Raw genomic sequence first — 25,860 nt, 5'->3', positions numbered from 1 at the left:
AAGTACCTTACTTTCAGGAAAGTGAGTCCCCAGTGTGTCCCAGAGTCAGAGCAAAATCAAGGTAGGGTAATCATTGTAGATGTAACTGTATTCCCCAGGCTACCTTCTGCAGGGTCCACCCCAAGTAAGTACCTTACTCTCAGGGTAGTGATTCCCCAGTATTTCCCAGAGGGAGAGTGAGATCAAGAGTGAGTAATCAGGCCCTGGCCGGTTGGCTCAGTGGTAGAGCATCGGCCTGGCGTGCAGAAGTCCCGGGTTCGATTCCCAGCCAGGGCACACAGGAGAAGCACCCATCTGCTTCTCCACCCCCCCTCTCCTTCCTCTCTGTCTCTCTCTTCCCCTCCTGCAGCCGAGGCTCCATTGGAGCAAAGATGGCCCGGGCACTGGGGATGGCTCCTCGGCCTCTGCCTCAGGTGCTAGAGTGGTTCTGGTTGCAACAGAGTGATGCCCCAGAGGGGCAAAGCATTGCCCCCTGGTGGGCGTGCCAGGTGGATCCTGGTCAGGCCATGCAGGAGTCTGTCTGTCACTCCCTATTTCCAGCTTCAGAAAAATACAGAAAAAAAAGTGAGTAATCATGGTAGATGTAGCTGAATTACCTGTGCTAGCCTTTCCATTTTCCACCCTCAGTAAGTACCTTACTCTCAGGGAATTAAGTCCTCAGTGTGTTCCAGAGTCAGAGCGGGAACCAGAGAGGACAATTATTGTAGATATACTGAATTTTCCGTGCTAGCTTGTGCAAGGTACACCCTCAGTAAGTACCTTATTTTCAGGGAGGTGAGTCCCCAGTGTGTCCAAGAGTTAGAGCAGGAAAAAGAGAGGGTAATCATTGTAGATATTCTGAATTCACATTCTAACCTCTGCATAGTCCACACTCAGTATGTACCTTTATCTGGGAAGTGAGTTTACAGAGTGTCCCAGAGTCTCAGCTGGATCAAGAAAGAAAAATCATTCTAGATACAGCTGAATTCACTGTGCGAGCATCTCCAGGGTGCACCCTCAGTAAGTATCTTACTCTCAGAGAAGAGAGTCTCTAGAGTGTCCAGAGTCAAAGCGGGATCAATAGAGGGTAATCATTGTAAATATAGTGAATTCCCCAAGCTAGCCTCTGCATGTTCCACCCTCAGGATATCACTTACTCTGAGGAAAGTGAGGCCCCAGTGTGTCCAGAGAGGACAATTATTGTAGATATACTGAATTTTCCGTGCATTGTAGATATAGTGAATTCCCCATTCTAGCTTCTGTATGTTCCATCCTCAGAAAGTGCCTTAATCTCAGGGAGGTGAGTTTCCAGAGTGTCAATAGTCAGAGCAGGATCAAGAGAGGGTAATCATTGTAGATATAGTGAATTCACTGTGCTACCCTCTGCATGGTCCACCTTCAGTAAGTACCTTACTTTCAGAAAAGTTAGTCCACAGTGTGTCCCGAAGACAAAGTGAGATCAAGAGAGGTTAATCATTGTAGGTAGAGCTGAATTCCTTGTGCTAGCCTTTGCATAGTCCACCCTTAGTAAGTACCTTACTCTCAGAAAAGTGAGTCCCTAGAGTGTCCCAGTGTCAGAGCGAGATCAAGAAAGGGTAATTATTGTAGATACAGCTGAATTCCTTGTGCTAGCCTTTGCATGGTACACCCTCAGTAAGTACTTTACTCTCAGGGTAGTGAGTCCCCAGTGTGTCCTAGAGTAAGAGTGGGATTAAGAGATGGTAATCATTGAAGATATAGTGAATTCACTGTGAAGCCTCTGCATGGTCCACTCGAGGTAGTACCATACTCTCAGGAAAGTGATTCCCCAGTGTGTCCCAGAGCCAGAGCTAGATTAAGAGAGGGGAATAATTGTAAATGTAGCTGAATTCTCAATGCTAGCCTTTGCATGGTTCACCCTCAGTAAGTACCTTACTTTCAGGGAAGTGAGTCCCCAGAGTGTCTCAGATTCAGAGTGGGATCAAGAGAGGGTATTCATTGTAGATATAGTAAACTTCCCGAGCAAGCCTCTGCGTGGTCCACCCTCAGTATGTACTTTATTCTCGGAAAGGTGAGTCCCCACTGTGTCCCAGTGTCAGAGCAGGATCTATAAAGTGTAATCATTGAAAATAAAGTGAATTCCCTATGCGAGCTTCTGTATGGTCCACCCTCAGGATATACCTTACTCTCAGGGAATTGAGTCCCCAGTGTGTCCCAGAGTTAGAGCGGGATCAAGAGGGTATAATCATTGTAGATGGAACCGAATTCTTCATGGTGCCTCTGCAGGGTCCACCCTTAGTAAGTACCATACTCTCAGGGAGGTTAGTCCCCAGTGTGTCCAGAGTCAGAGCGGGACCAAAAGAGGGTAATCATTGTAGATATACTGAATCTCCATGCTAACCTCTGCATGTTACACAATCAGTAAGTACCTTACTCTCACGTAAGTGAGTCCACATCGTGTCCCAAAGTCAGAGCAGGATCAAGAATAGGTAATCATTGCAGATACAGCTGAATTCACCATGCTAGTATCTCCATGGTCCACCCTAAGTAAGTACTTTACTCTTAGAGAAGTGAGTCCACACTGTGTCTAGAGTCAGAGCAAGATCTATAGAGGGTAATCATTGTAAATATAGTGAATTTTCAATTCTAGCCTCTGCATGGTCCACCCTCAGAATGTACCTTACTCTCAGGGAAGTCAGTACCTAGTGTGTCCCTGAGTCAGAGCATGATCAAAAGTGGGTAATCATTGTAGATGTAGCTAAATTCTGCATGTTATCCTCTGCATGGTCCACCCTCAGTAAGTACATTACTCTCAGAAAGGTGAGTCCCCAGTGTGTCCAAGAGTCAGACCGAGATCAAGAGAGGGTAATCATTTTAGATATATTAAATTTTCCGTGCTAGCCTCTGCATGGTTTATCCTCAGTAAATACTTTAATCTTAGTGAGTTGGGCTTCCAGATTTTCCAGTGTAAAGTGCAGGATCAAGAGAGGGAAATCAGATACCAACCCAAGAAGACCTAGAAATAACACAACTGAAAACTGGAGACAGACAACACCAAGCCTAGACTCAACCAACTCTACAAATAAAAAAAGGAGGATGAGAAGACAAAGGAGTGTAATCCAAACAAAACCACAAGAGACACCATCGAGAGATGAACTGAGTGATATGGAAATAATCAAACTTCCATATGCGGAGTTCAAAATAATGATTGTAAGGATGCTTAGGGAACTTAGAACAACAATGGAGGGGCAGTTTGAAAACCTAAATAAAGAAATAGCAAGTATAAAAAAGAATCAGATGGAGACAACAAATACAATATCAGAAACAAAGACCACAATGGAAAGAATTAAAAACAGGATGGACACAGCTGAGGATCGAATCAGCAAGTTGGAGGACAACTGGAATGAAGAAATGAAAGCGGAGAAGAAAAGAGAAAAGAGACTGAAAAAGTCAGAGGAAACACTTAGAGAGCTCTGTGACAACATGAAGAGAAATAACATCCGCATCATAGGGGTTCCTGAAGAAGAAGAAAAAGAACAAGGGATAGAGACTTTGTTCAATCATATCATAACTGAAAACTTCCCTAAATTAATGCAAGAGAAACTCTCACAAGTCCAAGAAGCACAGAGAACTCCATTAAAGAGAAACCCAAAGAAACCTACACCAAGACACATCATAATTAAAATACCAAAGCTAAGCGATAAAGAGAAAATATTAAAAGATGCAAGAGAAAAAAAAGTTATCACCTACAAAGGAGCCCTCATAAAAATGACATCCGACTTCTCAACAGAAACACTTGAGGCCAGAAGGGAATGGCAAGAAATATTCAAAGTAATGCAGAACAAGAACCTACAACCAAGACTACTTTATCCAGCAAGGCTATCATTTAAAATCGAAGGAGAAATAAAAAGCTTCCCAAACAAAAAACAACTCAAGGAATTCATTACAACCAAACCAACGCTGCAAGAAATGTTAAGGGGCCTGTTGTAAACAGATCAAAGTTGGAAAAGAATAAACCAAAAAGGAATACAACTTTAAAGAAGAAAATGGCAATAAACAACTACATATCAATAATAACTTTAAATGTAAACAGATTAAATGATCCAATCAAAAGACATAGGGTAGCTGCATGGATAAGAAAACAGGACCCATACATAGGTTGTCTACAGGAGACACAACTTAGAACAAAAGACACACATAAATTGAAGGTAAAAGGATGGAAAAAAACATTTCATGTGAACGGAAATGAAAAAAAAGCTGGGGTAGCAATACCTATATCAGACAAATTGGACTTTAAAACAAAGGATATAGTAAGAGATAAAGAAGGCCATTACATAATGATAAAGGGAGTAATCCAACAGGAAGATATATCTATTATAAATATCTATGCACCTAATATAGGAGCACCCAAATATACAAAACAGACTTTGATGTATTTAAAGGGCGAGATCAACAGCAATACTATAATAGTAGGGAATTTCAATACCCCACTAACAACACTAGATAGATCCTCAAGAAAGAAAATTAACAAAGAAACAGCAGACTTATTAAAAACACTAGATCAACTCGATTTAATAGATATCTTCAGATCCTTTAAACCTAAAGCAGCAGAATATAAATTCTTTTAAAGAGCTCATGGTACATTCTCTAGGATAGACCACATGTTAGGGCACAAAAGTGCTCTCAACAAATTTAAGAAGACTGAAATTATATCAAGCACTTTCTCCGATCACAATGGCATGAAACTAGAAATGAATCACAGCAGAAAAGCTCAAAAATTCTCAAACACATGGAAACTAAATAGCAGGTTGTTAAATAATGAATGGATTAAGAATGAGATAAAAAAAGAAATAAAAAAATTCCTAGAAATGAATGACAATGAGCATACAACAACTCAAAATTTATAGGACACAGCGAAAGCAGTGCTGAGAAGGAAGTTCATAGCACTACAGGCACACCTTCAGAAGCTAGAAAAAGCTCAAATAAACAACTTAACCCTGCATCTAAAAGAATTAAAAAAAGAACAGCAAGTAAAGTCCAAATGTAGTAAAAGGAAGGAAATAATAAAAATCAGAGCAGAAATAAATGACATAGAGGCTAAAGAAACAATACAGAAGATCAATGAAACTAGGAGCTGGTCCTTTGAAAAGGTAAACAAGATTGATGAACCTTTAACTAGACTCACCAAGAAAAAGAGAGAGGGACCCAAATAAATAAAATTAGAAATGAGAGAGGAAAAATAACAACTGACATAACAGAAATACAAAATATTATAAGAAAATACTATGAAGAACTGTATGCCAAAAAACTAGACAACCTAGATGAAATGGACAAATTCCTTGAAACATACAATCTTCCAAAAATCAATCTGGAAGAATCAGAAAACCTAAACAGACCGATTACTAAAAAGGAGATTGAAACAGTTATCAAAAAACTCCCAACAAAGAAAAGTCCAGGGCCCGATGGCTTCAGAATGGAATTCTACCAAATATTCAAAGAAGAACTAACTCCTATCCTTCTCAAACTATTTCAAAAAATTCAAGAGGAAGGAAGATTTCCAAGCTCCTTTTATGAGGTGAGCATAATTCTGATTCCAAAACCAGGTAAAGACAACACAAAGAAAGAAAATTATAGGCCAATATCTCTGATGAATATAGATGCTAAAATCTTCAACAAAATACTAGAAACCGGATCCAACAATATATGGAAAAAATCATACACCATGATCAAGTGGGATTTATTCTGGGGAGGCAAGGCTGGTACAATATTCATAAACCAATCAATGTGATTCATCACATAAACAAAAAGAAGGAGAAAAACCATATGATAATTTCAATAGATGCAGAAAAAGCATTTGATAAAATCCAGCACCCATTCATGATCAAAACTCTCAGCAACGTGGGAATACAGGGAACATACCTCAACATGATAAAAGCCATCTATGAGAAACCCACAGCCAACATCATACTCAATGGGCAAAAATTAAAAGCAATACCCTTAAGATCAGGAACAAGGCAGGGGTGCCCCCTTTCACCACTCTTATTTAACATGGTCCTGGAAGTCCTAGCCACAGCAATCAGACAAGGAGAAGAAATAAAAGGAATTCAAGTGGGAAAAGGAGAAGTAAAACTATCATTATTTGCAGATGATATGATATTGTATATAGAAAACCCTAAAGTCTCAGTCAAAAAGCTGCTGGACCTGATAAATAAATTGAGCAAAGTGGCAGGATATAAAATCAATACTCAGAAATCAGAAACATTTTTATACACCAACAATGAACAGTCAGAAAAAGAAATTAAGGAAACAATCCCCTTCACAATTACAACCAAAAAATAAAGTACCTAGGAATAAACTTAACCCAGGAGACTAAAGACTTGTACTCGGAAAATTACAAAGCATTGATAAAAGAAATCAAGGAAGATACTAACAAGTGGAAGCATATACCGTGCTCATGGTTAGGAAGAATAAACATCATTAAAATGTCTATATTACCCAAAGCCATCTATAAATTCAATGCAATACCAATTAAAATACCAATGACATACTTCAAAGATATAGAACACATATTCCAAAAATTTATATAGAACCAAAAGAGGACACAAATAGCCTCAGCAATCTTAAAAAAGAAGAATAAAGTGGGAGGTATCACACTTCCTGATATCAAGTTATACTACAAGGCCATTGTACTCAAAACAGCCTGGTACTGGCATAAGAACAGGCATATAGATCAATGGAACAGAACAGAGAACCCAGAAATAAACCCACAGTTCTATGGACAACTGATATTTGACAAAGGAAGTAAGGAAATACAATGGAGTAAAGACAGCCTCTTTAACAAATGGTGTTGGGAAAATTGGACAGCTACCTGCAAAAAAATGAAACTAGATCACCAGCTTACACCACTCACAAAAATAAACTCAAAATGGATAAAAGACTTAAACATAGGCCGTGAAACCATAAGCATCTTAGAAGAAAACATAGGCAGTAAGCTCTCCGACATCTCTCGGAGCAATATATTTGCTGATTTATCTCCACGGGGAAGTGAAATAAAAGACAGGATAAACATTTGGGACTATATCAAACTTAAAAAGCTTTTGCACAGCTAAAGACAACAAGAACAGAATAAAAAGTCAAACTACACAATGGTAGAACATATTTGACAATACGTCTGATAAGGGGTTAATAACCAAAATTTATAAAGAATCGTAAATCTCAACACCAGGAAGACAAACAATCCAATCCAAAAATGGGCAAAAGAGATGAATAGACACTTCTCCAAAGAGGACATACAAATGGCCAACAGGCATATGAAAAAATGCTCAACATCTCTAATCATTAGAGATATGCAAATTAAAACCACAATGAGATATCACCTCACCCCAGTCAGAATGGCGCTCATCAACAAAACAACACAGAATAAGTGCTGGCGAGGATGTGGAGAAAAGGGAACCCTCCTGCACTGCTGGTGGGAATGCAGACTGGTGCAGCCACTGTGAAAAACAGTATGGCGATTCCTCAAAAAACTGAAAATCGAACTGCCTTTTGACCCAGCTATCCCACTTTTAGGAATATACCCCAAGGACACCATAGAACGGCTCGAAAAGGAGAAATGCACCCGCATGTTTGTGGCAGCATTGTTCACAATAGCGAAGATCTGGAAACAACCCAAGTGTTCGTTAGAGGACGAGTGGATTAAAAAGCTTTGGTACATATATACTATGGAGTACTACTCAGCCATAAGAAATGATGACATCGGATGCTTTACAATAACATGGATGGACCTTGATAGCATTATACGGAGTGAAATGTTGGGAGCCGATCCACAACTGCTGGCTAACTAGGTTACAGCAGGAGAAGATCCACAACTGCTGGCTGACAAGGTCACAGCAGGAGAAGACCTACAACTGCTGGCTGACATGGTCACAGCAGAAGAAGACCCACAACTGCTGGCTGACAAGGTCACAGCAGAAGAAGATCAAAAACTGCTGATTGACAAATCACAGCAGAGAAGACCAATGGCTGCGGGGTGACAAAGTCACTGCAGTGAAGACCAATGGCTGTGGGGTGACAAAGTCACCACAAAGGATAGGCACAATTATACTTCCCCCTTTGACTTTTTGAATTAATTTGGCCTTATATCTCCCCTTTTCTGGGTGTGTGCTATTATTTGTGGCACAGGGATAATAGTACCGCACTTTCCCTGTAGATTCATAGTGATTTCTTTGGAAATGAGACAGAGGGTGTGAGTTCCACAAAAAAACCTGTAAGCCCCTTGAACTGGGCTCATAGACATAAGAGGCTGGCTATAATATCCCTAGTAAAGGGTTAAGTTTGTAGGAGAATTCCTTCTTAATCATGTTAAAAAGAATAAATTGTGACTTAGAAGGCAGTGGCTGTGCACAGAGCACCCTTGGCCTTCACTTAACATTTTTTCCTCCCTAGCCTTTTCATGTGATAAGTAGAGAAACATTCCTTTCTTCCTGCTTATTTGATCTGCAAATAGTGGTATATTCTGAGATGAATAGAGTCAGAACTTAACTAGTGTTTAAATAAAATGTAGGAAGTAATAACAGTTAATGTCTTGTGTTGCTGCTGGGCTATCTTGCAAGTGCACTCTGCATATCTTTGGGTGAAAGCTATTCTTAAATGTTATGTTAATTTCTTTAGAGGCAAGCCTTTCAGAATCTTGTAGGACACTGCATAAACTCAAGGCCATTTACCTGAGCAAGCGGTGGTCCATTGTTAATCGTCTGCTAAATCTCTCTCTGCCCCTTAACTCACAACAGACTAATACTTTAAAAGCTTTTACAGATGTTGTTATTCAAGTTATTTTGAATGATTTGATACCTAATTTGTGACTCATAGATGTAAATTAACTGTTATCCGGAAACATGCAAACATAGTAAAACAAAAGCAATAATTAACACCATGTGATTGTAACTCAGTGTGCCTGTATAAAAAGGGAGCTATACTAGCATTAAGCAGAGATGCCTGGCAGTAAATGCTAACCAGAGAATAAAGAGAAAGAAAAGAATTCGGCTCTCTCACTCCATTTTCGCCAACGCTGTCTTCTCCTGTGGGACCCCTGGATCTCCCCCCGGGGCTGGACCCCGGCAGTGAAATAAGTAAATCAGAAAAAAAAACACAACTAAGAACTACATGAATCCATACATAGAAGGGACATGAAAATGAGATTCAGAGACATGAACAAGAATATGATGGCAACAGGGGTGGGGGGGTGTGGGTTGGGGGGAGGGGGGATAGGGTGAAAAAGGAGAGAGGGGTTGAGGAGGGGAGGGGCACAAAGAAAACCAGATAGAAGGTGACAGAAGACAATTTAACTTTGGGGGAGGGGTATACAGCACAATCCAATGTCAAAATAATCTAGAGATGTTTTATCTCAATGTATGTTCCCTGATTTATCAATGTCACTGCATTAAATTTAAAAAATAAATTAGAAAAAGAGAGGGAAATCATTGTAGGTATATTGAATTCCTTGTGCTAGCCTCTGCATGGTCTTTTTCAGTAAGTACCTTACACTCAGAAAGGTGAGTACCCAGTGTGTCTCAGAATCAGAGAAACATCAAGAAAGGGTAATCATTGTAGATATAGCTGATTTCCTCATGCTAGCCTCTGCATGGTCCACCCTCAGTAAGTACCTTACTTTCAGGGAAGTGAGTCCCCAGTGTGTCCCAGAATCAAAGCTGGGTCAAAAGAGCTTAATCATTGTAGATGTAGCTGAATTCTCCATGCTATCATTTGCATGGTCCAAAATCAGTAAGTTCCTTACTCGCTGGGTAGTGATTCTTCAGTGTGTCCCAGAATCAGAGTGGTATCAAGAGAGGGTAATCATTTTAGATGTAGCTGAATTCTCCATACTGGCCTGTGCATGGTCCACCTTCAGTAAGTACCTTCTTCTCAGGGACATGAGTCCCCAGTGTGTCCCAGAGTCAGAGCAGTATCAAGAGAGAGTAATGATTGTAGATATAGTGAATACCCTATGCTAGCCTCTGCATGGCCCACCCTCATTAAGTACGTTTCACTAAGTAAAATGATTCCCTAGAGTGTCCCAGATTCAGAGCGGGATCAAGAGAGGGTAAGCATTGTAGATATAGTGAATTCCCCGTGCTATCCTCTGCATGGTCTACCTTAAGTAAATAACTTACTCTCAGGGAGGTGAGTCCACAAAGTGATTCAGAGTCAGAGCGGGATCAAGAAAAAAAATGCATTGTACATATACCTGAATTTTCCATGCTAACCTCTGCATGAAACACCAATAGTAAGTGCCTACCTTTAGAAAAAGAGTCCCCATTGTGTCCCAGAGTCAGGGTGGGATCAAGAGATGGTAATCTTTGTAGATAATGTGAATTCTCCATGAGAACCTCTGCATGGTCCACCCTCAGTAAGTACCTTACTCTTAAGGAAATGTGTCTCCAGAGTGTGCCAGAATCAAAACGGTATCAAGGGAGGGTAATCATTATAAATGTAGGTAAATTTTCCATGCTAGCCTCTGCATGATTCACCCTCAGTAAGTATCTTAGTCTCAGGGAATTAAGTATCCAGTGTGTCCCAGATTGAGAGTAATATTAAGAGAGGGTAATCATTGTAGATGTAGTTGAATTCCCCATGCTAGCCTCTGCATGGTCCACACTACGTAAGTACCTTATTCTCAGGGAAGTGAATCCCCAGTGTGTCTCAGAATAAGAACGGGATCAAGAGAGGATAATCATTGTAGATGTAGCTGAATTCCCAGTTCAGGCTTTTGCCTGATTCACCTTAAGTAAGTAACTTACTCTCGGGAAAGTGAGTCCTTAGTGGGTCCCAGTGTCAGAGTGGGATCAAGAGAGGGTAATCATTGTAGATATAGCTGAATTCCCCATTCTAGCCTTTCCATAATCCACCCTCAGTAACTACCTTATTTCAGGGAAGTGAGTCCCAAAGTGTCCCAGAGTCAGACCTGGATAAAGAGACGGTATTCATTGTAGATATAGTGAATTCCCCTTGCTAGAATCAGCATGGTCCACCCTCAGAATGTACCGTACTCTCAGAGAAGTGAGTCCTCACTGTGTTCCAACTTCAGAGCACGATCAAATGTGGGTAACCATTGTTTATATAGTGCATTCGCCATGCTAGCCTCAGCACAATAAAACCACAGTAAGTACCTTACTCACAGGGAAGTGAGTCCGCAGTGTGTCCCAGAGTCAGAGCGTGATCAATAGAGGGAAATTATTGTAAATGTAGCTGAATTTTCCATGATAGCCTCTGCATGCTCCATCCTTTGTAAGTACCTCACTTTAAGGGAATTGAGTATCCAGAGGGTCCGATTCAGAGCAGAATCAAGAGAAAGTATTCATTGTAGATATAGTGAAAACCTTGTGCTTCCCTCTGCGTGGATCATCCACAGTATGTACCTTACTCTCAGAAAGGTGAGTCACCAGTGTGTCCCAGAGTCAGAGCATAATCTAGATACAGTAAGCATTGTAGATATAGTGATTCCCCATGGTAGCCTCTGCATGGTAATCCCTCTATTCATACCTTACTCTCAGAAAAGTGAGTCTTCAGTGTATCCCAGAGTCAGATCGGGATCAAGAGTCAGTAATCATTGTAGATGTAGATAAATTACCCATGCTATCCTCTAAATCATCCACCCTCATTAAGTACCTTACTCTCAGGAAAGTAAGTCCCCAATGTGTCCCAGAGTAAGAGCAGAATAAAGAGAGGGTTATCATTGTAGATATAGTGAATTCCTCATGCTAGCCTCTGCATTGTCCACCCTCAGTAAGTACCTAACTCTCAGGGAGATGAGTCCCCACTGTGTCCCAGAGACAGAGCGGGACCAAGAGAGGGTAATTATTGTAGATATACTGAATTCCCCATGCTAACTTCTGCATTTTCCACCCTCAGTAAGAACCTTACTTTAAGTGAAGTGAGTCTCCAGAGTGTCCCAGTGTCTGAGCAGGTTCAAGAGAGGGTATTCATTGTAAATATAGTGAGTTATCCATGCTAGCCTCTGCATGGAAAACCCACATTAAGTACCTTACTCTCAAAAAATTGAGTTTTCAGTGTATCCCATAATCAGAGCGAGATATTGTAGATATAGTGAATTCCCCATGCTAGCCTCTGCATGGTCCACCATCAGCAAGTACCTTACTCTCATGGAGGTGAGTCCCCAGTGTGTTCCAGTGTCAGAGTGGGACCAAGAGAGGGTAAACTTTGTAGGTATAATGAATTCCCTGTTGCTAGCCTCTTCATGTTCAACCCTCAGTAAGATTTTTACTCTCAGGAAAGTGAGTCCTCAGAGTGTCCCAGAGTCAGAGTGGGATCAAGAAAGGGTAATCATTGTAGATATAGTGAATTCCCTATGCAACCCTTTGTAGGGTCAACCCTCAGTATGTACATTACTCTAAGGGAAGTGACTCACTAGTGTGTGCCAGAGTAAGAGCTGGTAAAGATGGTAATGATTGTAGATGTAGGTGAATTCCCCATGCTAGCCTCTGCATGGTCCACCCTCAGTAAGTACTATACTCTCTGGGATGTGAGTCCACAGTGTGCCAAAGTGAGAGCAAGTCAAGAGAGAGTTATAATTTTAGATGTAGCTGAATTCCCCATGCTAGCCTTTGCATTGTCCACACTCAATAATTACCTTACTCTCAGGGAAGTGATTCCTAAATGTGTTCCAGAGACAAAGCGGGATCAAGAGAGGGTAATCATTGTAGATGTAGCTGAATTTCCCATGCTGGCCTCTGCATGGTTCACCCTAAGTAAGTACCTTACTCTCATGGAAGTGAGTTTCCAGAGTGTCCCATGGTCAATGCGGAATCAAAAGAGGGTAATCATTGTAGATATACTGAATTCTTTGTTCTAACCTCTGCACGGTCCACCATCAGTAAGTACCTTACTCTCAGAGAAGTGAGTCACCAGTGTTTCTCAGTGTCAGAGTGGGATCAAAAGAGAGTAATCATTGCAGATATAGTAAAGTCCCCATGCTAGCCTCTTCATGGTCTACCATCAGTAAGTACGTTACTCTCAAGGAGGTGAGTCCCCAGTGTTTCCCTGAATCAAGGCAGGATCAAGAGAGGGTAATCATGGTAGATACAGCTGAATTCCTTGTGTTAGCCCCTGCATTGTCCACCCTCAGTAAGTAACTTACTCTCAGGGTAGTGAGTTTCCAGTGTGTCCCAGAGTCAGAGTGGGATCAATAGAGTGTAATTATTGAAGATATAGTGATATTATTGTGCTAGTGTCTGCATGGTTCTCCCTCAGGTAGTACGTTACTCTCAAGGAAGTGAGTCCCCATTGTATCCCAGAGTCAGAACAGGATCAAGAGTGGCTAATCAATGTAAATGGTGCTGAATTCCCCATGCTAACCTCTGCATGGTTCACTCTCAAAAAGTACCTTTCTTTAAGGAAAATGAGTCCAAAGAGTGTCCCAGATTCAGAGCGGGATCAAGAGAGGGTATTCATTGTAGATATGACATCGCATGGTCCACCCTCAGTATGTACCTTACCCTCAGGGAGGTGAGTCCTTAGTGTGTCTCAAATTCAGAGCATGATCAAGAGAGGGTAACCAATGTAGTTATAGTGAATTCCCCATGCTGGTCTCTGCATGGTAAACCCTCTGTTAGTACCTTTCTCTCAGGGAATTGAGTCCCCAGTGTGTCACAGAATCAGAGCGGGATAAAGAGAAGGTAATAATTGTAGATATAGTTAATTCACTGTACTAACCTCTGCAATGCCCACCCTCAATAGTACCTTACTCTTAGGGCCGTGAGTCCCAAGTGTGTCCCAGAGATAGAGCAGGACCAAGAGAAGGTAACCATTGTAGATTTACTGAATTTCCCATGGTAGCCTCTGCATGGTCCACCCTCAGTAAGTACCTTACTCTCAGGAAAGAGAGTCCCCAGTGTGTCCCAGATTAAGAGCAAGATCAAGAGAGGGTAATTTTTTTAGGTATAGTGAATACCCAGTGCTAGACTCTGCATGGTCCACCCTCTGTAAGTATATTACTCTCATGAAAATGAGTCCCCAGTGTGTCCAAGAGTGAGAGCAAGATCAAGAAATGGTGATCATTGTAGAAGTAGCTGAATTCCCTATGCAAGCCTCTGCATAGTCCATATGCAGTAAGTACCTTACTCTCAGAGAGATGAGTTCCCAGTGTGTCCCAGGGTCAGAGCAAGATCAAGAGAGGGTAATTGTTGTAGATGTTGCTGAATTCCCTGAGCTTGTTTTTTCAGGGTCCAACTTCAGTAAGTACATTACACTCAATGAAGTGAGTTTCCAGTGTGTCCCTGAGTCAGAGCGAGATCAAGAGAGGGAATCATTGTAGATGTAGCTGAATTACTTATGCTAGCCTCTGAATCATCCACCATCAGTAAGTACCTTACTCTCATGGAATTGAGTTCCCAGAGTGTCCCAGAGTAAGAGCGATATCAAGAGAATATAAACATTGTAGATAGAGTGAATTCCTCATGTTAGCCTCAGCATAGTCCACCCTCAATAAATACCTTACTCTCAGGGAGGTGAGTACTTAGGGTGTCCCAGAGTCAGAGCATGATCAAAACAGGCTAATCATTGTAGATGTAGCTGAGTTCCCCATGTTAGCCTTTGCATGGTCCACCCTGAGTAAGTACCTCTCAGAGAAGTGAGTTCCAGTGTGTCTCAGATCCAGCGCCGGATCAAATGATGGTAATCATTGTAAATATAGTGAATTCCTTGGGCTAGCCTCTGCATGGTCCATCCTCAGTAGGTACCATAATCTCAAGGATGTGAGTCTCCATTGTGTCCCAGTGTCAGTGCGAGATCTAGAGAGAGTAATCATTTTATATATAGTGAATTCCCCATGCTAGCCTCTTCATGGTCCGCCCTCAGTAAGTACCTTACTCTCAAGAAAGTGAGTCTTCAGTGTGACCCAGGGTCAGAGTGGAATAAAAAGAGTGTAATCATTGAAGATTTAGCTGAATTCTCCATGCTAGCCCTGCATGGTCTACCCTCAGTAAGTACTTTACTCTCAAGAAGGTGAGACCCCAGTGTGTCCAGGAATCAGAGCAGGAACAAGAGAGTGTAATCATTGTAGAATACAGAATATTCACACTAACCTCTCTGCATGGTACACCCTCAGTATGTACCTTACTCTCTGGGAAGTGAGTCCACAGAGTTTCCCAGAGTCAGAGAGGGATGAAGAAAGGGTAATCATGGTAGATGTAGCTGAAATTCCCATGCAGCCTCTGCAGTGTCCACCCTCAGTAAGTACCTTACTCTCAGGGAAGAGTCCCCAGTGTGTGCCAGATTAATGGCAAGATCAAGAGAGGGTAATTTTTGTGGGTATAGTGAATTCCCCATGCAAGCCTCGGCATGGTCAGCATTCCATAAGTACATTACTCTCAGGGAATTTAGTCCATAGTGTGTCCAAGATCGAGAGCAAGTTCAAGAGAGTGTAATCATTGTAGAAGTAGCTAAATTCCCCATGATAACATTTGTATGGTCCGACTGCAGTAAGTACCTTTTTTTTTGTATTTTTCTGAAGCTATAAATGGGGAGAGACAGTCAGACAGACTCCCGCATGCGCCCGACCAAGATGTACCTGGCACGCCCACCAGGGGCGATGCTCTGCCCACCAGGAGGTGATGCTCTGCCCCTCCTGGGCGTTGCTCTGCCGTGACCAGAGCTACTCTAGCGCCTGGGGCAGAGGCCAAGGAGCCATCCTCAGCGCCCAGGCCATCTTTGCTCCAATGGAGCCTCGGCTGCGGGAGGGGAAGGGAGAGACAGAGAGGAAGGAGAGGGGGGGGTGGAGAAGCAGATGGGCACTTCTCCTGTGTGCCCTGGCTGGGAATCAAACCTGGGACTTCTGCACACCAGGCCGACGCTCTACCACTGAGCCAACCGGCCAGGGCCTGCAGTAAGTACCTTACTCTCAGAGAGGTGAGTCGCCAGTGTGTCCCAGAGTCAGAGCAGGATCAAGAGAGGGTAATCATTGTAGATATAGTAAAATCCCCATGCAAGCCTCTGCATTGTCCACCTTCAGTAAGTAACTTACTCTCATGGAATTGAGTCCACAAAGTGTCCCAATGTCAGAGAATGATCAAGAGTGGGTAATCATTGTAAATGAAGCTGAATTCACCATGCTAGCCTCTGTTTGGTCTATCCTCAGTAAGTACCTTACTCTCAGAAACGTGAGTCCAAAGTGTGTCCCAGTGTCAGACTGGGCTGAAGAGTGTGTAGTCATTGTAGATATAGTGAATTCCCCATGCTAGCCTCTGCATGGTCCATCCTCAGTAAGTAAGTTGATCTCAGAGAGGTGAGTCTCCAAAGTGTCCAGAGTCAGAGTGGATATCAAGAGAGGGTAATCATTGTAGTTATAGTGAATTTCTCATGCTAGCCTCTGAATGGTCCACAATCATTAAGTACATTACTCTCAGGGAGGTGAGTCCCCAGTGTGTCACAGAGTCAGCAAGATCAAAAAAGGGAAATCATTGTAGATGTAGCGTAATTCCTCATGCAAGCCTCTGCATTGTCCACCCTAAGTAAGTACCTTATTCTCAGGAAAGAGAGTCCCCAATGTGTCCTAGATTAAGAGCAATATCAAGAGAAGGTAATTTTTGTAAGTTTAGTGAATTCCTCGTGCTAACCTCTGCATGGTCCACCCTCAGTTAGTACCTTACTCTCGGGTAGGTGTGTTTCAGTGTGTCCCAGAGTCAAAGTGGGATCCAAAGAATGTTATCATTTTAGATGTAGCTAAATTCACGATGTTAGCCTCAGCATGGTTGACCCTCATTAAGTACCTTACTCTAAGAGTTGAGTCCCCAATGTGTCCCAGATTCATAGCAGGACCAAGATAGGGTAATCATTGTAGATACAGCTGAACTCCTTGTGCTAGCTCTGTATTGTCAACCCTCAGTTAGTACCTTACTCTCAGTAAAGTGAGTCCCTAGAGTGTCCCAGATTAAGAGCATTTTTAAGAAAGGGTAATTATTGAAGATATAGTGAATTCATTGTGATAGCCTCTGCATGGTCCACCCTCAGGAAATACCTTACTCTCAGGGAAGTGAGTTCCTGTGTGTCCCAGAGTGAGAGCTGCATCACAAGGGTGTAATCATTGTAAATATAGTGAATGCCCCATGCAAGCCTCTGCATAGTCCACCTTAGCAAGTACCTTCCTCTCAGGAAAGCGATTGCCCAGTGTGTCCCAGATCAGAACGGGATCAAGAGTGGGTAATTATTGTAAATGTAGCTGAATTTCACATGCTAACCTCTGCATCGTCTACCCTCAGTAATACCTTACTCTCAGGTATGTGAGTTGTCAGTGTGTCCCAGAATCAAACCGGGATCAAGAGAGGGTAATCATTGTAGATATAGTGAATTTACTGTGGTAGCCTCTGCATGGTTCACCCTCAGTAAGAAACTTAATATCAGTGAGGTGAATCCCCAGAGTGTCCTAGAGTCAGAGCGGGATCAAGAGTGGGTAATTATTGTAAATGTATCTGAATTTTACATGCTAACCTCTGCATCAACTACCCTCAGTAATACCTTACTATCAGGTATGTGAGTCTTCAGTGTGTCCCAGAATCAAACCAGGATCAAGAGAGTAATCATTTTAGATATAGTGAATTTTCCACACTAGCCTCTGCATGGTCCACCCTCAGTAGGTACCGTAATCTCTAAAATGTGAATTTCCAGTGTGTCCCAGAGTCAGAGCAGGACCAAGAAAGAGTAATCATTTTATATATAGTATATTCCCTATACTAGCCTCTGCATCGTCGACCCTCATTCAGTACCTTACTCTCAGGGTAGTGAGTCCACAGTGTGTCCAAGAGTCAGAGCGGGATCAAGAGAGGGTAATCATTGAACATATACTGATTTTACTGTGCAAACCTCTGTATGGTCCACACTCAGGAAGTACCTTAATCTCAGGGAAGTGAGTCCGCAGTGTGTCCCAGACTGAGAGCAGATCAAGAGAGGGGAATCATTGTAGATGTAGCTGAATTTCTTATCCTAGCTTCTGCATGGTGCACCCTCAGTAAGTATTTTACTCTCAGAAAGGTGAGTCCCTGTGTGTCCCAGAATCAGACCAGTATCAAGAGAGGGCAGTCATTGTAGATATAGTGAATTCTCTGTGCTAGCCTCTGCATGTTCCATCCTCAGTAAGTACCTTAATTTCAGGCAGGTGAGAACCCAGAGGGTCCAGAATCAGAGCGGGATGAAAAGAGGGTAATCATTGTAGATATAGTGAATTCTCCATGCTCGCCTTTGCAGGGTCCACCCTCAGTAAGTACCTTACTCTCAGGGAAGAGATACCACAGTGTTTACTAGAGTGAGAACGAGATCAAAAGAGTGTAATCATTGTAGATGTAGCTGAATTACTTGTGCTAGCTTCTGAATGGTCCACCATCAGTAAATACCTTACTCTAAGGGAAGTAAGTCCCAGTGTGTCCCAGAGTCAGAGTGGAAAAAAAAAGAGAGAAATCATGGTAGACATAGTGAATTTTCCGTGCAAACCTCTGCATGGTCCATCCTCAGCAAGTACCTTACTCTCAGGAAAGTGAGTCCCCATTGTTTCACAAAGTGAGAGCATGACCACAAGAAGGTAATCATTGTTGATGTAGCTGAATTCCCCATGTTAGCTTCTGCATGGTCCACCCTCAGTATGTAACTTACTCTCGGGGAAGTGTTTCCACAGTGTGTCCCAGATTCAGAGCGAAATCAAGAGTGGGTAATCATTGTAGATATAGTGAATTCCCTATGACAGCCTCCGCATGACCCGCCATCACTATGTACCTTACTCTCAATTAAGTGTGTCCACAGTGTGTCCCAGAGTCAGAGTGGGATCAAGGAAGATAATCATTGTAGATATAGTGAATTCCCCGTGCTAGCCTCTGCAAAGTCCACCCTCAGCAATACGTTACTCTCATGGAGGTGAGTCTCCAGTGTGTCCCAAAGTCAGAGCAGGATCAAGAGAGGATAATCATTGTAGATAGAGCAGAAATCCATGTGCTAGCCTTTGCATGGTCCACCCTCAGTAAGTACCTTACTCTCAAGGAAGTGAGTCCCCAGTGTGTTCCAAAGTAAGAGCCAGATCGAGAGAGGGTAATCATTGTAAATGTAGCTGAATTCCCGATGCTAGCCATTGCATGGTCCACAATCTGTAAGTACTTTACTCGGAGGGTGTGTCCCAGAGTCAGAGCAGGATCAAGACAGTGTAATGATTGTAGATATATTGAAATTCTGTGCTAGCCTCAGCATGGTCCACAACTAGTATGTACCTTACTCTCAGGGATGTGAGTCCCAAGTGTGTCCCAAAGGCAGAGCGGGATCAAGACAGGGGAATCATTGTGGGTTTTTTTATTAAATTTAATGCAGTGACATTGATAAATCAGGGTACATATGTTGAGAGAAAATATCTCTAGATTATTTTGACATTTGATTGTGCTGTATACCCCTCCCCCAAGGTCAAATTGTCTTCTGTCACCTTCTATCTGGTTTTCTTTGTGCCACACCCCTTCCCTAACACCCCTCTCCTTCTTCACCCCATTCCCCACCCCTGTTGCCATCACATTCTTGTTCATGTCTCTGAGTCTCATTTTTATGTCCCTTCTATGTATGGATTCACCTTAGTTTTTTTTTTTTTTCTGATTTACATATTTCACTCCGTATAATGTTGTCAAGGTCCATCCATGTTATTGTAAGTGATCCGATGTCATCATTTCTTATGGCTGAGTAGTATTCCATAGAATATATGTACCAAAGCTTTTTAATCCACTCGTCCTCTGATGGACACTTGGGTTGTTTCCAGATCTTCGCTATTGTGAACAATGCTGCCACAAACATGCGGGTGCATTTCTCATTTTCGAGCAGTTCTATGGTGTCCTTGGGGTATATTCCTAAAAGTGGGATAGCTAGGTCAAAAGGCAGTTCGATTTTCAGTTTTTTGAGGAATCGCCATACTGTTTTTCACAGTGGCTGCACCAGTCTGCATTCCCACCAGCAGTGCAGTAGGGTTCCCTTTTCTCCACATCCTCGCCAGCACTTATTCTGTGTTGTTTTGTTGATGAGCGCCATTCTGACTGGGGTGAGGTGATATCTCATTGTGGTTTTAATTTGCATTTCTCTAATGATTAGTGATGTTGAGCATTTTTTCATATAACTATTGGCCATTTGTATGTCCTCTTTGGAGAAGTGTCTATTCATCTCTTTTGCCCATTTTTGGATTGGGTTGTTTGTCTTCCTGGTGTTGAGTTTTACAAGTTCTTTATAAATTTTGGTTATTAACTCCTTATCAGACGTATTGTCAAATATGTTCTCCCATTGTGTAGTTTGTCTTTTTATTCTGTTCTTGTTGTCTTTAGCTCTGCAAAAGCTTTTTAGTTTGATATAGTCTCATTTGTTTATCCTGTCTTTTATTTCACTTCCCCGTGGAGATAAATCAGCAAATATATTGCTCCGAGAGATGTCGGAGAGCTTACTGCCTATGTTTTCTTCTAAGATGCTTATGGTTTCACGGCCTATGTTTAAGTCTTTTATCCATTTTGAGTTTATTTTTGTGAGTGGTGTAAGCTGGTGATCTAGTTTCATTTTTTTGCAGGTAGCTGTCCAATTTTCCCAACACCGTTTGTTAAAGAGGCTGTCTTTACTCCATTGTATTTCCTTACTTCCTTTGTCAAATATCAGTTGTCCATAGAACTGTGGGTTTATTTCTGGGTTCTCTGTTCTGTTCCATTGATCTATATGCCTGTTCTTATGCCAGTACCAGGCTGTTTTGAGTACAATGGCCTTGTAGTATAACTTGATATCAGGAAGTGTGATACCTCCCACTTTATTCTTCTTTTTTAAGATTGCTGAGGCTATTTGTGTCCTCTTTTGGTTCTATATAAATTTTTGGAATATGTGTTCTATATCTTTGAAGTATGTCATTGGTATTTTAATTGGTATTGCATTGAATTTATAGATGGCTTTGGGTAATATAGACATTTTAATGATGTTTATTCTTCCTAACCATGAGCATGGTATATGCTTCCACTTGTTAGTATCTTCCTTGATTTCTTTTATCAATGCTTTGTAATTTTCCGAGTACAAGTCTTTAGTCTCCTTGGTTAAGTTTACTCCTAAGTACTTTATTTTTTTGGTTGTAATTGTGAAGGGGATTGTTTCCTTAATTTCTCTTTCTGACTGTTCATTGTTGGTGTATAAAAATGCTTCTGATTTCTGAGTATTGACTTTATATCCTGCCACTTTGCTGAAGTTATTTATCAGGTCCAGTAGTTTTTTGACTGAGACTTTAGGGTTTTCTATATACAATATCATATCATCTGCAAATAATGATAGTTTTACTTCTTCTTTTCCAACTTGAATGCCTTTCATTTCTTCTTGTTGTCTGATTGCTGTGGCTAGGATTTCCAGGACTATGTTAAATAAGAGTGGTGAAAGGGGGCACCCCTGCCTTGTTCCTGATCTTAAGGGTATTGCTTTTAATTTTTTCCCATTGAGTATGATGTTGGCTGTGGGTTTCTCATAGATGGCTTTTATCATGTTGAGGTATGTTCCCTGTATTCCCACTTTGCTGAGAGTTTTGATCATGAATGAGTGCTGGATTTTATCAAATGCGTTTTCTGCATCTATTAAAATTATCATATGGTTTTTCTCATTCTTTTTGTTTATATGATGAATCACATTGATTGATTTACGAATATTGTACCAGCCTTGCCTCCCCAGAATAAATCCCACTTGATCATGGTGTATAATTTTTCCATATATTGTTGGATCCGGTTTGCTAATATTTTGTTGAGGATTTTAGCATCTATATTCATCAGAGATATTGGCCTATAATTTTCTTTCTTTGTGTTGTCTTTGCCTGATTTTGGAATCAGAATTATGCTCGCCTCATAAAAGGAGCTTGGAAGTCTTCCTTCCTCTTGAATTTTTTGAAATAGTTTGAGAAGGATAGGAGTTAGTTCTTCTTTGAATATTTGGTAGAATTCCGTTGTGAAGCCATCGGGCCCCAGACTTTTTTTTGTTGGGAGTTTTTTGATAACTGTTTCGATCTCATTTTGTGTAATCGGTCTGTTTAGGTTTTCTGATTCTTCCAGATTGATTTTTGGAGAATTGTATGTTTCAAGGAAATTGTCCATTTCATCCAGGTTGTCTAGTTTTTTGCCATAGAGTTCTTCATAGTATTTTCTTACAATATTTTGTATTTCTGTTGTGTCAGTTGTTATTTCTCCTCTCTCATTTCTAATTTTATTTATTTGAGTTCTCTCTCTCTTTTTCTTGGTGAGTCTACTTAAAGGTTCATCAATCTTGTTTACCTTTTCAAAGAACCAGCTCCTAGTTTCATTGATCCTCTGTATTGTTTCTTTAGCCTCTATGTCATTTATTTCTGCTCTGATCTTTATTATTTTCTTCCTTCTACTACGTTTGGGCTTTACTTGCTGTTCTTTTTCTAATTCTTTTAGATGCAGGGTTAAGTTGTTTATTTGAGCTTTTTCTAGCTTCTGAAGGTGTGCCTGTAGTGCTATGAACTTCCGTCTCAGCACTGCTTTTGCTGTGTCCCATAAATTTTGAGTTGTTGTATGCTCATTGTCATTTGTTTCTAGGAATTTTTTTATTTTTTCTTTGATCTCATTCTTAATCCATTCATTATTTAACACCCTGCTATTTAGTTTCCATGTTTTTGAGTATCTTTGAGCTTTTCTGCTGTGATTCATTTCTAGTTTCATGCCGTTGTGATCGGAGAAAGTGCTTGATATGATTTCAGTCTTCTTAAATTTGTTGAGAGCACTTTTGTGCCCTAACATGTGGTCTATCCTAGAGAATGTATCATGAGCACTTGAAAAGAATGTATATTCTGCTGCTTTAGGGTGAAAGGTTCTGAAGATATCTATTAAATCTATTTGATCTAGTGTTTCCAATAAGTCTGCTGTTTCTTTGTTAATTTTCTTTCTTGAGGATCTATCTAGTGATGTTAGTGGGGAATTGAAATCCCCTAGTATTATAATATTGCTGTTGATCTCGCCCTTTAAATACATCAAAGTCTGTTTTGTATATTTGGGTGCTCCTATATTAGGTGCATAGATATTTATAATAGTTATATCTTCCTGTTGGATTACTCCCTTTATCATTATGTAGTGGCCTTCTTTATCTCTTACTATATCCTTTGTTTTAAAGTCCAATTTGTCTGATATAAGTATTGCTACCCCAGCTTTTTTTTCATTTCCATTTGCATGAAACATTTTTTTCCATCCCTTTATCTTCAATCTGTGTGTGTCTTTTGTTCTAAGGTGTGTCTCTTGTAGACAACATATGTATGGGTCCTGTTTTCTTATCCACACAGCTACCCTATGTCTTTTGATTGGATCATTTAATCCATTTACATTTAAGGTTATTATTGATATGTAGTTGTTTATTGCCATTTTCTTCTTTAAAGGTGTATTTCTTTTTTTTTTCTGTATTCTTTTCCCACTTTATCTGTTTACACCAGGCCCCTTAATATTTCCTGCAGCATTGGTTTGGTTGTAATGAATTCCTTGAGTTGTTTTTTGTCTGGGAAGCTTTTTATTTCTCCTTCAATTTTAAATGATAGCCTTGCTGGATAAAGTAGTCTTGGTTGTAGGTTCTTGTTCTGCATTACTTTAAATATTTCTTGCCATTCCCTCTGGCCTCAAGTGTTTCTGTTGAGAAGTCGGATGTCATCCTTATGGGGGCTCCTTTGTAGGTGATAACTTTTTTTTCTCTTGCAGCTTTTAATATTTTCTCTTTATCACTTAGCTTTGGTGTTTTAATTATGATGTGTCTTGGTGTAGGTTTCTTTGGGTTTCTCTTTAATGGAGTTCTCTGTGCTTCTTGGACTTGTGAGAGTTTCTCTTGCATTAATTTAGGAAAGTTTTCAGTTATGATATGATCGAACAAAGTCTCTATCCCTTGTTCTTTTTCTTCTTCAGGAACCCCTATGATGTGGATGTTATTTCTCTTCATGTTGTCACAGAGCTCTCTAAGTGTTTCCTCTGACTTTTTGAGTCACTTTTCTCAAAAAGAGACTTTTCTTCTCTGCTTTCATGCCTTCATTCCAGTTGTCCTCCAACTTGCTGATTCGATCCTCAGCTGTATCCATCCTGTTTTTAATTCCTTCCATTGTGGTCTTCATTTCTGATATCGTATTTGTCATCTCTGACTGATTCTTTTTTAATATTTCAATATCTGTTTTTATACTTGCTATTTCTTTATTTAGGTTTTCAAATTGCCCCTCCATTGTTGTTCTAAGATCCCTAAGCATCCTTACAATCATTATTTTGAACTCTGCATCTGGAAGTTTGATTATTTCCATATCTCTCAGCTCATCTCTCAAAGGTTTGTCTTGTGGTTTCATTCGGGTTGCACTCCTTTGTCTTCTCATAATGCTGTTTTATTTGTAGAGTTGGTTGAGTTTAGGCTTGGTGTTGTCTGCCTCCAGTTTTCAGTTGTGTTATTTCTAGGTCTTCTTGGGTTGGTATTGGCTATTATTTGTAATCCACTTTCGGATTTGGGCAGCTTTGAAGTCTTGATTTGTTTGTTTTCTTAACAAGTGATAGTCTTGTTAACTGATCTCAACAGGGGGCTTCCTTGAAACTGTAACCAGGGATGCTGTGGGTGTAAGCTGAGACGCTGAAGGTCTCTTCCACCAACTAATCTCACTGGGGGCAGGTTTTTTCCTCAGCTTCAGTAGGGGGAGGTGTATCTCAGATATCCATGGAGACCTGAGTTACTGCCCCTCCTCCCCACTTCTTCTTTTCAGCTGTGTCTTGTTGCACTGATTGGAGCTGGATAGATGTCCGGAGATCTCTGATCCGGAAGCACTTCAGCTCTGTTTTGTGAAAGTTTCAGTCCCTCCCCCAGCTATGGCTGCCTCCAGAACAAATGAGTCAGCTTTTTTATTTCGTTTCTTGCATACCTTAGCCCCTCACAGTCTGTCCCTCTCCTTGTCCTTTCCACTTGGGAGATAAGCTGGTCTTTTCAACCCACCTTGCTCCCTGGTCGCCAGGTAAGTGGCTGTGAGCAGTAGTTTCTGCTCTTTTTCCTCTGTGAAATCCTCTCTGGGCTCTCAGCCTCACCCCCCCCCCCCGCCGTTCTTGTAAACAGAGTAGATTCAGGCACTCCTTACCAGGATTATTGTGGCTTCATCTTTGCTCCTTGGTTTTTGAGAGCTGTTCTTGCAGTTCAATGTTGGCTTTTCATGCTGATTTTTCCCAAATTTATTTGTATTCCAGTTTGGTGTTGAGAGCTGGGCATCTGTGCATCCGCCTGTGCTGGTCACTCTCCATCCCTCGGCCTCACTGGGCATCAACTTCCTTGCAGAAAAATGGGGCGGATGGCGACCAGTTCTAATCCTTACACCGGTGGTTCTATTTTCCTGCTCTAGCCTGGCTCTCCCCCCTGCAACGGGCCACTGCCTGCGCTGTGGCCGGGGCTTCCCGTCGCATATTCCAAGCAGTGGCTCTCAGCGCCACTCTGATGCTCCGGTGTGCTCGCGAGCGGCGCTTTTTTCAGACCTGTTCCGGGAGCGAGCTGAGTGCTTGCAGGAACTGAAATTACTATACAAAGAGTAGAGGTGGCATGCAGAAGCCGAGCAGAGACCGCCGGGCTGCAGTCACCTCTGCTGTGCACAGAGCCAAATTGGAGGTGGGAGTTCAGGTGCCTGACTGCACAACCATCAGGCCCGGCGTGCAGCCTTCTGTCCACGCAGGGCAGTGCAGCGGGGCCTGAGCATCCGAGCAAGGGGAGGAGGTGGCAGCCATGGAGGAGGTGGTGGCAGCAGCAGCAGCAACAGCGGCGGCGGGACGTGGAGCTCCACCCCCCCTGTATGGAAATTTGTATTGTTGGTTCAGAAATCATTTTCCTTGCAATTCTGCAATAAGAATACATTTTTTATAATAAAAA

This window comes from Saccopteryx bilineata, chromosome 4, assembly GCF_036850765.1.
Source record: "Saccopteryx bilineata isolate mSacBil1 chromosome 4, mSacBil1_pri_phased_curated, whole genome shotgun sequence".
NCBI lineage: Eukaryota > Metazoa > Chordata > Mammalia > Chiroptera > Emballonuridae > Saccopteryx > Saccopteryx bilineata.
The sequence above is the reverse complement of the archived record's forward strand: the minus strand, read 5'-3'. Positions refer to the sequence as shown.